Consider the following 12,168-nt stretch of genomic DNA (forward strand, 5'->3'; position numbering starts at 1 on the left):
TTTCCTCTTTCTTCTTTTTATTGAGACCTCAAAAAAAAAAATCTGTTCTCCTTCTCTTCTATAGTTATAGATAGGTTGCCCAGTGAAGAACTGCATTTCTCAGCTATAGACATGTAGCTGAGGTTGGTTTCCCAGCAAGGGACCACATTTCCCAGACTTCTTTGCAGCCAGATAAGGCTGTGTGATTAAGTTCTTACCAATGAACTCATGAGTGAGTGAGATGTTTGGAACTTCCACTTCTATTTCTTTTTTTTACAGAGACAGTATCTTCTCATGTTGCCCAGACTAGTCTCGAACTCCTGGGCTCAAGCAATTCTCCTGCCATGGCCTCCCAAAGTGCTGGGATTACAGATATGAGCCACTGTGCCCAGCCGAACTTCCATTTTTTATGGAAAAAAAAAATTGGCCCTGCATGACCTGCTTAAAGACGCCTTGGATTTTTATGTGAACATTGCAGTCTGAGGTCTCTTTATACAGCTGCCAGCATTTGCTCTGATTAGTTCAGAAATTCGTATCAGAAGTGGGGTGCTATCATAACAAATAGAAAATAATGTGGCTCTAATTTCGTGGTCAGATAGTGGGTGGTGATACATGAAAGCAGAATGCTCCAGAAAAATAAGGGGATGATTTGATTCAGACTGTTGCAAGCGGGAGAGCATCCATTCATGAACATCGCTAACAGGAGGGTTAATATTTGGGGCTTTATAAAAACAAAGGAATCATTGAGGAAGGGTGGAGGCAGGTCTTATGTTGGAATATGCAAGAGCAAAGTGGTCCTTTGCAATTAACCCTTTCTCAGAACACAAAAAGGTAGGGGGGATTCCTGAACTGTTTCTGTTTTTGGGGGGTAGGAAAAATTGGGAAGATGGCATTGACCAAGTTACAACGTTTCTGGTCTAATTGCTGCAGAGGTTGTGGGTCAGAGTTTTATTGTTAACTATAGTCTGACTGCTGGGCACAGTGGCTCATGCCTGTAATCCCAGCACTTTGGGAGTCCAAGGTGGGTGAATTGCTTGAGCCTAGGAGTTCGAGACCAGCTTGGGCAAAGTGGTGAAACTCCGTCGTCTGTAACAATAATACAATAATTAGTTGGTGTGTGCCTGTAGTTACAGCTACTTGGGGGTGAGGTGGGAGGATCACTTGAGCCCAGGAGGTTGAGGCTGCAGTGAGCCGTAATTGTGCCACTGCACTTCAGCTTGGGTGACAGAATGAGACTCTGTCTAAAAAAATAAAAATTAAATATAATCTGACCATTGTCTGTTTGTATATGAACTTCTCTTAGAAATATTGTGTGAGCCATGTATGTAATTTAAAAGTTGTCAGCAGTCATACTTTAAAAAGTAAAAATAAATAGGTAATGTTTTTTTTATTTTTTGAGACGGAGTCTTGCTCTGTCACCCAGGCTGGAGTGCAGTGGTGTGATCTCAGCTCATTGCAACCTCTGCCTCCTGGGTTTAAGTGATTCTCCTGCCTCAGCCTCCTGAGTAGCTGGGATTATAGGCACGTGCTACCACACCTGGCTAATTTTTGTATTTTTAGAAGAGTCGGGGTGATCCACCCATCTTGACCTCCCAAAGTGTTTGGATTACAGGCCCAGCCATAAATTAATTTTAGTAGTATATTTAACCCAGCATGTCAAAAATAATACAATTTGAAAAAAGAATCAATACAAATATTATTAATAAGATATTTTACTTTGTTTCCTGTAGTCTTTGAAATTCTGTACGTATTTTATACTTATAGCACTTCTCAGTTCAGATAGTCATATGTCTAGTGCTCACCAGACACGGGTGGCTAGAGGCCACCACATTGGACAGCACAAGAGATATTGGGACTTTACAGGGCTGGAAATGGCAACCAATTCAATATTCAAATCATAGGAGGTAAAATTTTTTGCTGAAAACTGTTCTCAAGGGTCCTTTGAGACTTCTTGGGTAATCAGAAGAATCCAGCCTTACGGCAAAGTTCAAATCAAGGATGGTCCTCTCCTACGGGAGCCTATTTCAAATCACTTCAAGGTAACCCCCAATTAGGCTGAAAAATAAGCTTGAATCAGACAAGGAAGTAAAGAATTTGGAACTGACTGGAAATAAAATACCAGGAGCAGGGCCTGAAAATGCCAGCAACTGTCCAGCCTAGGCAACATAGGGAGATCCCATCTCTACAAAAATTAAAATGAAATAAACGAGCCAGGTATGGTGGCACAGGCCTGTGGTCCAGCTACTCAGGAGGCTGAGGTGAAAGGATCGCTTGGGTCTGGGAGGTTGAGGCTGCAGTGAGCCGTGATCATGCCACTGTACTGCAGCCTGGGTGACAGAGCAAGATCCTGTCTCAGAAAACAAACAACAACAACAACAAAAAAACAACCTAGGAACTTGTACAGGCCTCAAAAGCAAGTCTTAGGCCTCAAACTTTTACCAGCAAGAAATGGGCTGCCAAAGCTGTACAGCCTACCAAAGAGGGACAGACATGCTTCCCGATGTGCCCCCCCCCCTTTTTTTTTGAGATGGAGTCTTGCTCTGTTGCCCAGGCTGGAGTGCAGTGGCGTGATCTCAGCTCACTGCAACTTCCACCTCCCAGGTTCAAGTGATTCTCCTGCCTCAGCCACGAGTAGCTGGGACTACAGGCATGTGCCACCACACCTGGCTAATTTTTGTATTTTTAGTAAAGATGGGGTTTCACCATGTTGACCAGGCTTGTCTTGAACTCCTGACCTCAAATGATCTGCTCACCTTGGCTTCCCAAAGTGTTGGATTATAGGTGTTAGCCACTATGCCTGGCCCTGATGCCACTTAAAAAAATTTTTTTTGAGATAGGGTCTCACTCTGTCATCCATGCTGGAGTGCAGTGGTGCAATCACAGCTCACAGCAGCTTCAACCTCCCAGGCCCAACTGATTATCCTGCTTCAGTCTCCAAAGTAGCTGGGACCATAGGCATGTACCACCATGCCTGGTCATTTCATTTCACTTCATTTCATTTCATTTCATTTCATTTCATTTCATTTCATTGTAGAGACGGGGTCTTGCCATGTTGCCCAGGCTGGTCGTGAACTCCTGGGCTCAAGTGATCCTCCTGCCTCAACCTCCCAAAGTATTGGGATTACAGGCATGAACCACTGCATCTGACGCCCTAATGTCACATTAGATATGGCCAAGGAAGATCATGGATCAGGAGATATCTCCCTGTGTTAGTTCGCTTTTTGTGTCGCTATAAATACATGAGGTTGGGTCATTTATGAAGAAAAGAGGTTTAATTGTCTCACAGTTCTGCAGGCTGTACAGGAAACATGGTGCTGGCATCTGCTTCTGTTGAGGGCCTCAGGAAGCTCACAATCATGGAAGAAGGCGAAGGGGGGCAGGTGCATCACATGGCAAAAGTGAGAGCAAGAGAGAGAGGGGGGCAGGTACCATAATCTTTTAAATGACCGGATCTTGCCTGAACTTAGAATGAAAACTCATTATTGTTGTGAGGACGGCACCAAGACATCCATGAGGGATCTGCCCCCATGACCCAAATACCTCCCACCAGGCCCCACCTCCAACATTGGGAATCATATTTCAACATGAGATTTGGAGGGGACAAACATCTAAACCATAGTACTTCCTGAGGGCAAAGCTAGTGCCTCAGACGACTGTAGACTGAGGAGTTATTTCCAGCGGGCCAGGGAGTTATTAACATACCGGAGGCAGCCGGACTAACCATGAAAATTTTCCACTCTGAGAGCAGGGCGCATTTCCAATTCATGCCTATCAGGATTCAATCATTTCTGTGAAAGTGATTGCTGTGTTTTCCATTCCTCCTTTTTTCCAGTGGGGGCTTGATGGAAGTTACGTTGTTCTTGCTCCACTATTGGCTATTGGGCATCTTACCATCATGGTTCACTAGACTATAAAGAGCCACATTTGGACGCAATCAAAAGGGTTGAGCTATGCTTAAAGATCCTGGAATTTTAAGTTGGATGTAGGTGGTTGCCTCCCTTGGGAAAGGACATAGACATATGTTCTATGTCTGGGAAGGATGGGAATTTGCTAGCCAGAGGGGCAGACTGTGGTAGCAATTGTCATTTGCCCACCAAATCTTCTTCCTCCACAGTTATATGTAGTTAGAATGTAGTTTCCCAGGTGGGGACTGTATTCACCAGCTCTTCGTGCACCTATACATTCCTTTTTGTGGAAGTTCTCATCAATGGAATGTGAACAGAAGGGATGCAACTTCTGCCCCACTTGTTAAGATGAAATATTTGTCCCTCAACTGCTTTGACCTTTCCTGCTAACTTGGATGGCAACAACTAGAGCACCCTTGGCAGCCCTATGTTGAAGACAGAAAGCTGGGTACCAACATGTACTCTTATAAAAGTGAGGACTGAGCTTCTATCTTGTTTGAGCCATTGCATTTTTGGGTCCTTTTGTTAAAGTAGCTTACTGTCCCCTACTATACCTTAGAGCAGTTACTTTAGAAAGCTTGAAATTATAAACCCTTCCTCTGCTACTTGGACATGTAAATCTTTGACACAACAATCAGCAATCTGTAGAAACACACCAATCAGCACCCTGTGTCTAGCTAAAGGAATGTAAATGCACCAATTAGTACTCTGTGGCCAGCTAAAGGATTGTAAATGCACCAATCAGCACTCTGTAAAATGGACCAATCAACAGGACATGGGCGGGGACAAATAAGGGAATAAAAGCTGGCCACCCCCAGCCAGCAGCGGCAACCTGCTCAGGTCCCCTTCCACACTGTGGAAGCTTTGTTCTTTTGCTCTACACAATAAATCTTGCTGCTACTCACTCTTTGGGTCCGTGCCACCTTTAAGAGCTGTAACACTTACCACAAAGGTCTGTGGCTTCATTCTTGAAGTCAGCGAGACCAAGAACCCACCGGAAGGAACCAACTCCGGACACATCTCGGCGACCACAAAGGGACTATCACCAAGCGGTGAGTACCATCGGACCCCTTTCGCTTGCTATACTGTCCTATTTTTCCTTAGAATTCGGGGGCTAAATACTGGGCACCTGTTGGCCAGTTAAAACCAACTAGCGTGGCTGCCGGACTAAAGACATAGGTGTCAGGCTTTCTGGGAAAGGGCTCTCTAACAACCCCCAACTCTGGAGTTGGGACCACTGGTTTGCCTGGAACCAGCTTCCACTTTTCCTGTACTTCTGGGCTGAGCTGAGGGTCAACAGAGAGGAAGGCCTTTCAGCTCTGGGGTCCTGACAAAAAGTTGGTTGACCCTGTAGCCATGAGCGGAACTCCCAAAGTCCCATCGCCCAAGCGAGACTCGCCCATCTATCCTATCTATCCTGATTCTTGCCTCCTGGGTCCTAACGCCTGTCAGACAAACTTCCTCTCACCTCTCTTATCTGAGGCTAGTCCTGCTTCTAAAAACCACTCCCTGTCTCTGGTGCTTTTCTAGTTTCTCCTGTAAGAATGATTTCTAGTATAAACTCCAGGACTCTGTTCCCTTCTTTAGGCACCCGGGCTCACCAATCAGAAAGACATAATTTTTGCCCAAAGTGCCGTTGAGTGGGGAGACCAACTATCCTTTTAGGATCCCTCCTCAGACAAGCAGGCCTAACAAAGCCTATTCCTGAAGCTAGGATATGGGGAGCCTCAGAAATGATATCCTTCCTATTCACATGATGATAAGTGAGGACAAAAGACACTCTTCCAACCCTGGGAAAATCCTTTCCCTCCCTCAGGGTATGGCCTTCCACTTCATTTTTGGGGTATAACATCTTTATAGGGCAGGGGTAAGGTCCCAATACTAACAAGAGAACACTTAGGAGTCTAACAGGTTTTCGAGAATGTGTCAGTAAGGGCCACTAAATCCGATCTTCCTTGGTCCTCTTTGTGGTCTAAGAGGAAAATTGGGGTTTCTGCTGCTGCGTCGGTGAGCACAACTATTCTGATCAGCAGGGTCCAGGGACTGTTGCGGGCTCTTGGGAAAGAGGTTTCTGCTGCTGCGTCGGTGAGCATGACTATTCTGATCAGCGGGATCCAGGGACCATTGCGGGTTCTTGGGAAAGGGGTTTCTGCTGCATCAGTGAGCACAACTATTTTGATCAGCAGGCTCCAGAGACCGTTGCAGGTTCTTGGGCAAGAGGGGTTTCTGCTGCTGCGTTGGTGAGCGCAACTATTCCGATCAGCAGGGTCCAGAGACCATTGCGGGTTCTTGGGCAAGGGGAGAAAACAAACAAACCAAAACTCTGGGCGTTTTTTTCTTTCAGATGGAAAACACTCAGGCATCAACAGGCTCATCCTTGAAATGCATCCTAAGCCATTGGGAGCAATTTGACCTGCAAGCCCCGAAAAAGAAGTGGCTCATTTTTTTTCTGCACTATGGCCTGGCCCCAATATTCTCTCTCTGATGGGGAAAAATGGCCGCCTGAGGGAAGTATAAATTACAATACTATCCTGCAGGTTGATCTTTTCTTTAAGAGGCAAGGCAAATGGAGTGAAATACCTTATGTCTAAGCTTTCTTTTCATTGAAGGAGAATCCACAACTATGCAAAACTTGCAATTTACATGCTGCAAGAGGACCTCTCAGCTTACCCCTATATCCTAGCCTCCCTATAGCTCCCCTTCCTAGTAATGATAAGCCTCCTCTAATCTCCCCTGCCAGAAGGAAATAAGCAAAGAAATCTCTAAAGGACCACAAAACCCCCTGGGCTATCAGTTATGTCCTCTTCAAGCTGTTGGGGGAGGGAAGTTTGGCCCAACCAGGCTACATGTCCCTTTCTCCCTCTCTGATTTAAAGCAAATCAAGACAGACCTGGGAAACTTTTCAGATAATCCTGATAGGTATATAGATGTCCTACAGGGTCTAGGGCAAACCTTCAATCTCACTTGGAGAGATATCATGCTATTGTTAGATCAAACCCTGGCCTTTAATGAAAAGAATGCGGCTTTAGCTGCAGCCTGAGAGTCTGGAGATACCCGGAAAGGTACAAATTCCCTACCGTTCAGCAAGCCATCCCCAGTGTGGATCTCCACTGGGACCTCAACTCAGATCATGGGGACTGGAGTCGCAAACATCTGTTGACCTGTGTTCTGGAAGGATTAAGGAGAATTAGGAAAAAGCCCACGAATTATTCAATGATGTCCACCAAACTCAGGGAAAGGAAGAAAATTCTTCTGCCTTCCTCAAGCGGCTATGGGAGGCCTTAAGAAAACATACTCCCCTGTCACCCAACACACTCGAGGGTCAATTGATCCTAAAAAATAAATTTATTACCCAATCAGCTACAGATATCAGCAGAAAGCTCCAAAAGTGAGCCCTGTTCCCTCAACAAAATCTGGAGGCATTATTAAACTTGGCAACCTCAGTGTTCTATAATAGGGACCAAGAGGAACAGGCCAAAAAGGAAAAGCGGTATCAGAGGAATACACAGCCTTAGTCATGGCCCTCAGACAAACAAACCTTGGTGGTTCAGAAAGGACAGAAAATGGAGCAGACCAATCACCTCGTAGGGCTTGTTACCAGTGTGGTTTGCAAGGACACCTTAAAAAAGATTGCCCAACAAGAAACAAGCTGCCCCCTCACCCATGTCCACTATGTCGAGGCAATCACTGGAAGGTGACTGCCCCAGAAGACAAAGGTTCTCTGGGCCAGAAACCCCCAACCAGATGATCCAACAACAGGCCTGAGGGTACCCAGGGCAAGCGCCAGTTCATGTCATCACCCTCACTGAGCCCCGGGTATGTTTAACCATTGAGGGCCAGGAAATTGACTTCCTCCTGGACACTGGTGTGGCTTTCTCAGTGTTAATCTCCTGTCCTGGAAGGCTGTGCTCAAGGTCCATTACCATCCAAGGAATCCTGGGACAGCCTGTAACCAGGTATTTCTCCCACCTCCTCAGTTATAATTGGGAGACTTTGCTCTTTTCACATGCCTTTCTTGTTATACCTGAAATTCCCATACCGTTATTAGGGAGGGACATATCAGCCAAAGCTGGAGCTACTATCTACAGGAATATGGGGAACAAGTTACCCATTTGTTGTCCCCTGCTTGAGGAGGGAATCAACCCTGAAATCTGGGCATTGGAAGGACAATTTGGAAGGGCAAAAAATGCCTGCCCAGTCCCCAAATCAGGCTAAAAGACCTCACCACTTTTCCTTATCAAAGGCAATATCCCTTAAGGCCTGAAGCTCATAAAGGATTACAGGATATTGTTAGACATTTAACAGCTCAAGAATTAGCAATAAAATGCAACAGTCCCTGCAACACCCCAATTCTAGGAGTACAAAAACTGAATGGTCAGTGGAGACTAGTGCAAGATCTTAGACTCATCAATGAGGCAGTAATTCCTCTATATCCAGTTGTACCCAACCCCTATACCCTGCTCTCTCAAATACCACGGGAAGCAGAATGGTTCACTGTTCTGGACCTCAAGGATGCCTTCTTCTGTATTCCCCTGCACTCTGACTGCCAGTTTCTCTTTGCCTTTGAGGATCCTACAGACCACACGTCCCAATTTATGTGGACAGTCTTGTCCCAGGGGTTTAGGGATAGCCCTCATCTGTTTGGTCAGGAACTGGCCCAAGATCTAGGCCACTTCTCAAGTCCAGGCACTCTAGTCTTTCAGTATGTGGATGATTTACTTTTGGTTACCAGTTTGGAAGCCTCATACCAGCAGGCCACTCTAGATCTCTTGAACTTTCCAGCTAATCAAGGGTACAAGGCATCTAAATCGAAGGCCCAGCTCTGCCTATAACAAGTCAAATATCTAGACCTAATTTTAGCCAGAGGAACCAGGGCCCTCAGCAAGGAACGAATACAGCCTATACTGGCTTATTCTTGCCCTAAGACATTAAAACAGTTACAGGGGTTCCTTGGAATCACCGGTTTTTGCCGACTATGGATCCCTGGATACAGCGAGATGACCAGACCCCTCTATACTCTATTCAAGGAGACCCAGCGGCAAATACTCATCTAGTAGAATGGGAACCAGAGGCAGAAACAACCTTCAAAACCTTAAAGCAGGCCCCAGTACAAGCTCTAGCCTTAAGCCTTCCCACAGGACAAAACTTCTCTTTATACATTACAGAGAAAGCAGGAATATCTCTTGGAGTCCTTACTCACACTAGTGGGACAACCCCACAACCAGTGGCATACCTAAGTAAGGAAACTGATACAGCTGCAAAAGCCTGGCCTAACTGTTTACAGGTAGTTGCAGTGGTGGCCATCTTACTGTCAGAGGCTATCAAAATAATACAAGAAAAGGATCTCACGGTCTGGACTACTCATGATGTAAATGGCATACTAGGTGCCAAAGGAAGTTTATGGCTATCAGACAACCACCTGCTCAGATACCAGGTGCTACTCCTTGAGGGACTGGTGCTTCAAATATGCACATGTGTGGCCCTCAATCCTGTCACTTTTCTCCCAGAGGATGGAGAACCAATCAAGCATGACTGCCAACAAATTATAGTCCAGACTTACGCCGCCCGAGAGGATCTCTTAGAAGTCCCCTTAGCTAATCCTGACCTTAACCTATACACTGATGGAAGTTCATCTGTGGAGAATGGGATATGAAAGGCAGGTTATGCCATAGTTAGTGATGTAACAGTATTTGAAAGTAAGCCTCTTCCCCCAGGGACTAGCACCCAGTTAGCAGAACTAGTGGCACTTACCTGAGCCTTAGAAAGGGAAAAAGAATAAGTGTGTATACAGATAGCAAGTATGCTTACCTAATCCTACATGCCCATGCTGCAATATGGAAAGAAAGGGAGTTCCTAACCTCTGGAGGAACCCCCATTAAATACCACAAGGAAATCATGGAGTTGTTGCATGCAGTGCAAAAACCCAAGGAGGTGGCAGCCTTACACTGCCAAAGACATCAAAAAGGGGAAGGAGAAGGGAGAACAGCAGCATAAGCAGCTGGCAGAAGCAGGGAAAGACCAGCAGAGAGCAGGAAAGAAAGAGAGAGAGAGGGAGAGAGAGAGAGAGAGAAAATCAAGGAGAGAAGGAAAGATGGAGAAAGACAGAAAGTCAAAAAGATAGGAAGAGACAGAGACAAAGAAGGAGTCAAAGAGAGAAAGAGATAGAAAGTCAAAGAGAAAGAGAGAAACATAGTAAAGAAAAAACAGTATACCCTATTCCTTTAAAAGTCAGAGGAAATTTAAAACCTATAATTGATAATTGAAGGTCTTTTCTGTGACTCTATAACACTCCAACACCACCTGGTTGTCAGTGTAAACAAAGGCATAGCCTGAAAGCAGTGAGGCCACTGACAACCCATAGCCTTCCTATCCAAAATCCTTAACCTAGCAGGTTTCCTAACAGGGGACCTAATATTAATTACCATACAAAGGTCCGACCAGAGCTAGGGGGAACTCCCTTCAGGACAGGACTGATAGATGGTTCCTCCCCAGTGATTAAGGGAGAAAGACATAATGAGTATTCAGTAAATGATAAGGAAACTCTTGAATAAGCAGAGTTAGGAAAATTGCCTAATAATTGGTCTGTTGAAATGTGCTTGAGCTGTCTGCACTCAGCCAAACCTTAAAGTACTCACAGAATCAGGAAGGAGCCATCTATACCAATTCTAAGTTAATATGGACTGAAGGGGTCTTATTAATGCAAAGAACAATTGAAATCCCAAACCTACAAGGTTTTCAACAAAAGTAAAGTTTGCTAAAAGTTAACAGTGTAACATGTATTATCCTACTACCACACACTCTCAAAGGATTTCTCAGACAGTTTGCAAGAAATAACAAAATCTATCCTTATTCTACAATCCCTAATAGACTCTTTGGCAGCAGTGACTCTCCAAAACTGCCAAGGCCTAGACCTCCTCACTGATGACAAAGGAGGACTTTGCACCTTCTTAGGGGAACTAGTGGCACTTACCTGAGCCTTAGAAAGGGAAAAAGAATAAGTGTTGTTTTTACACTAACCAGTCAGGTATAGTATGAGATGCTACTTGGCGTTTACAGAAAAAGGCTTCTGAAATCAGACAATGCCTTTCAAATGCTTATATCAACCTCTGGAGTTGAGCGATATGGCTTCTCCCCTTTCTAGTTCCCATGACAGCCATCTTGCGATTACTCTCCTTCGGGCCCTGTATTTTTAACCTCCTTGTCAAAGTTGTTTCCTCTAAGATCAAGGCCATCAAGCTACAGATGGTCTTACAAATGGAACCCCAAATGAGCTCAACTAACAACTTCTACTGAGGACCCCTGGACCAACCCGCTGGCCCTTTGACTGGCCTAAAGAGTTCCCCTCTGGAGGACACTACAACTGTAGGGCTCCTTCTTCACCCCTATCTAGCAGGAAGTAGCTATACCGGTCATCGCCCAATTCCCAACAGCAGTTGGGGTGTCCTGTTTAGAGGCGGGATTGAGAGGTGAAGCCAGCTGGACTTCCTGGGTTGAGTGGGGACTTGAAGAACTTGTCTGTCTAGCTAGAGAACTGTAAACGCACCAATCAGCGCTCTGTGTCTAGCTAGAGGATTGTAAATGCACCAATCAGCACTCTGTAAAAATGTGCCAATCAGTGCTCTGTGTCTAGCTAGAGGACTGTAAATGCACCAATCACACTCTGCAAAAATGCACCAATCAGTGCTCTGTGTCTAGCTAGAGGATTGTAAATGCACCAATCAGCACTCTGCAAAAACGCACCAATCAGTGCTCTGTGTCTAGCTAGAGGATTGTAAATGCATCAATCAGCACTCTGTAAAAATGCACCAATCAGCACTCTGTGCCTAGCTAAAGGACTGTAAATGCACCAATCAGCACTCTGTAAAATGGACCAATCAGCAGGATGTAGGGGGGGGACACAAATAAGGGAATAAAAGCTGGCCACCCCCCCAGCGAGCAGAGGCAACCTGGGTCCCCTTCCATGCTGTGGAAGCTTTGTTCTTTCACTCTTCACAATAAATCTTGCTGCTGCTCATTCTTTGGGTCTATGCCCCCTCTAAGAGCTTTAACACTCACTGCGAAGGTCCGAGGCTTCATTCTTGAAGTTAGCGAGACCAAGAACCCACTGGAAGGAACCAATTCCGGACACATGACCACCAAGAACTGTCTTCTCAAGGACCTGGGGGTTTGTCTCTTCAACTGCAAACATTCAAGGAGGTGCTTCTCATTCTCATTCCCAGTCCCTATGGCTACCTTGCTCTCTTACACCACTGCTTGTCATGAAAACAGAAGAATTATGTGTCTC

Source organism: Macaca mulatta, chromosome 9 (assembly GCF_049350105.2).
Source record: "Macaca mulatta isolate MMU2019108-1 chromosome 9, T2T-MMU8v2.0, whole genome shotgun sequence".
NCBI classification, from domain to species: Eukaryota; Metazoa; Chordata; class Mammalia; order Primates; family Cercopithecidae; genus Macaca; species Macaca mulatta.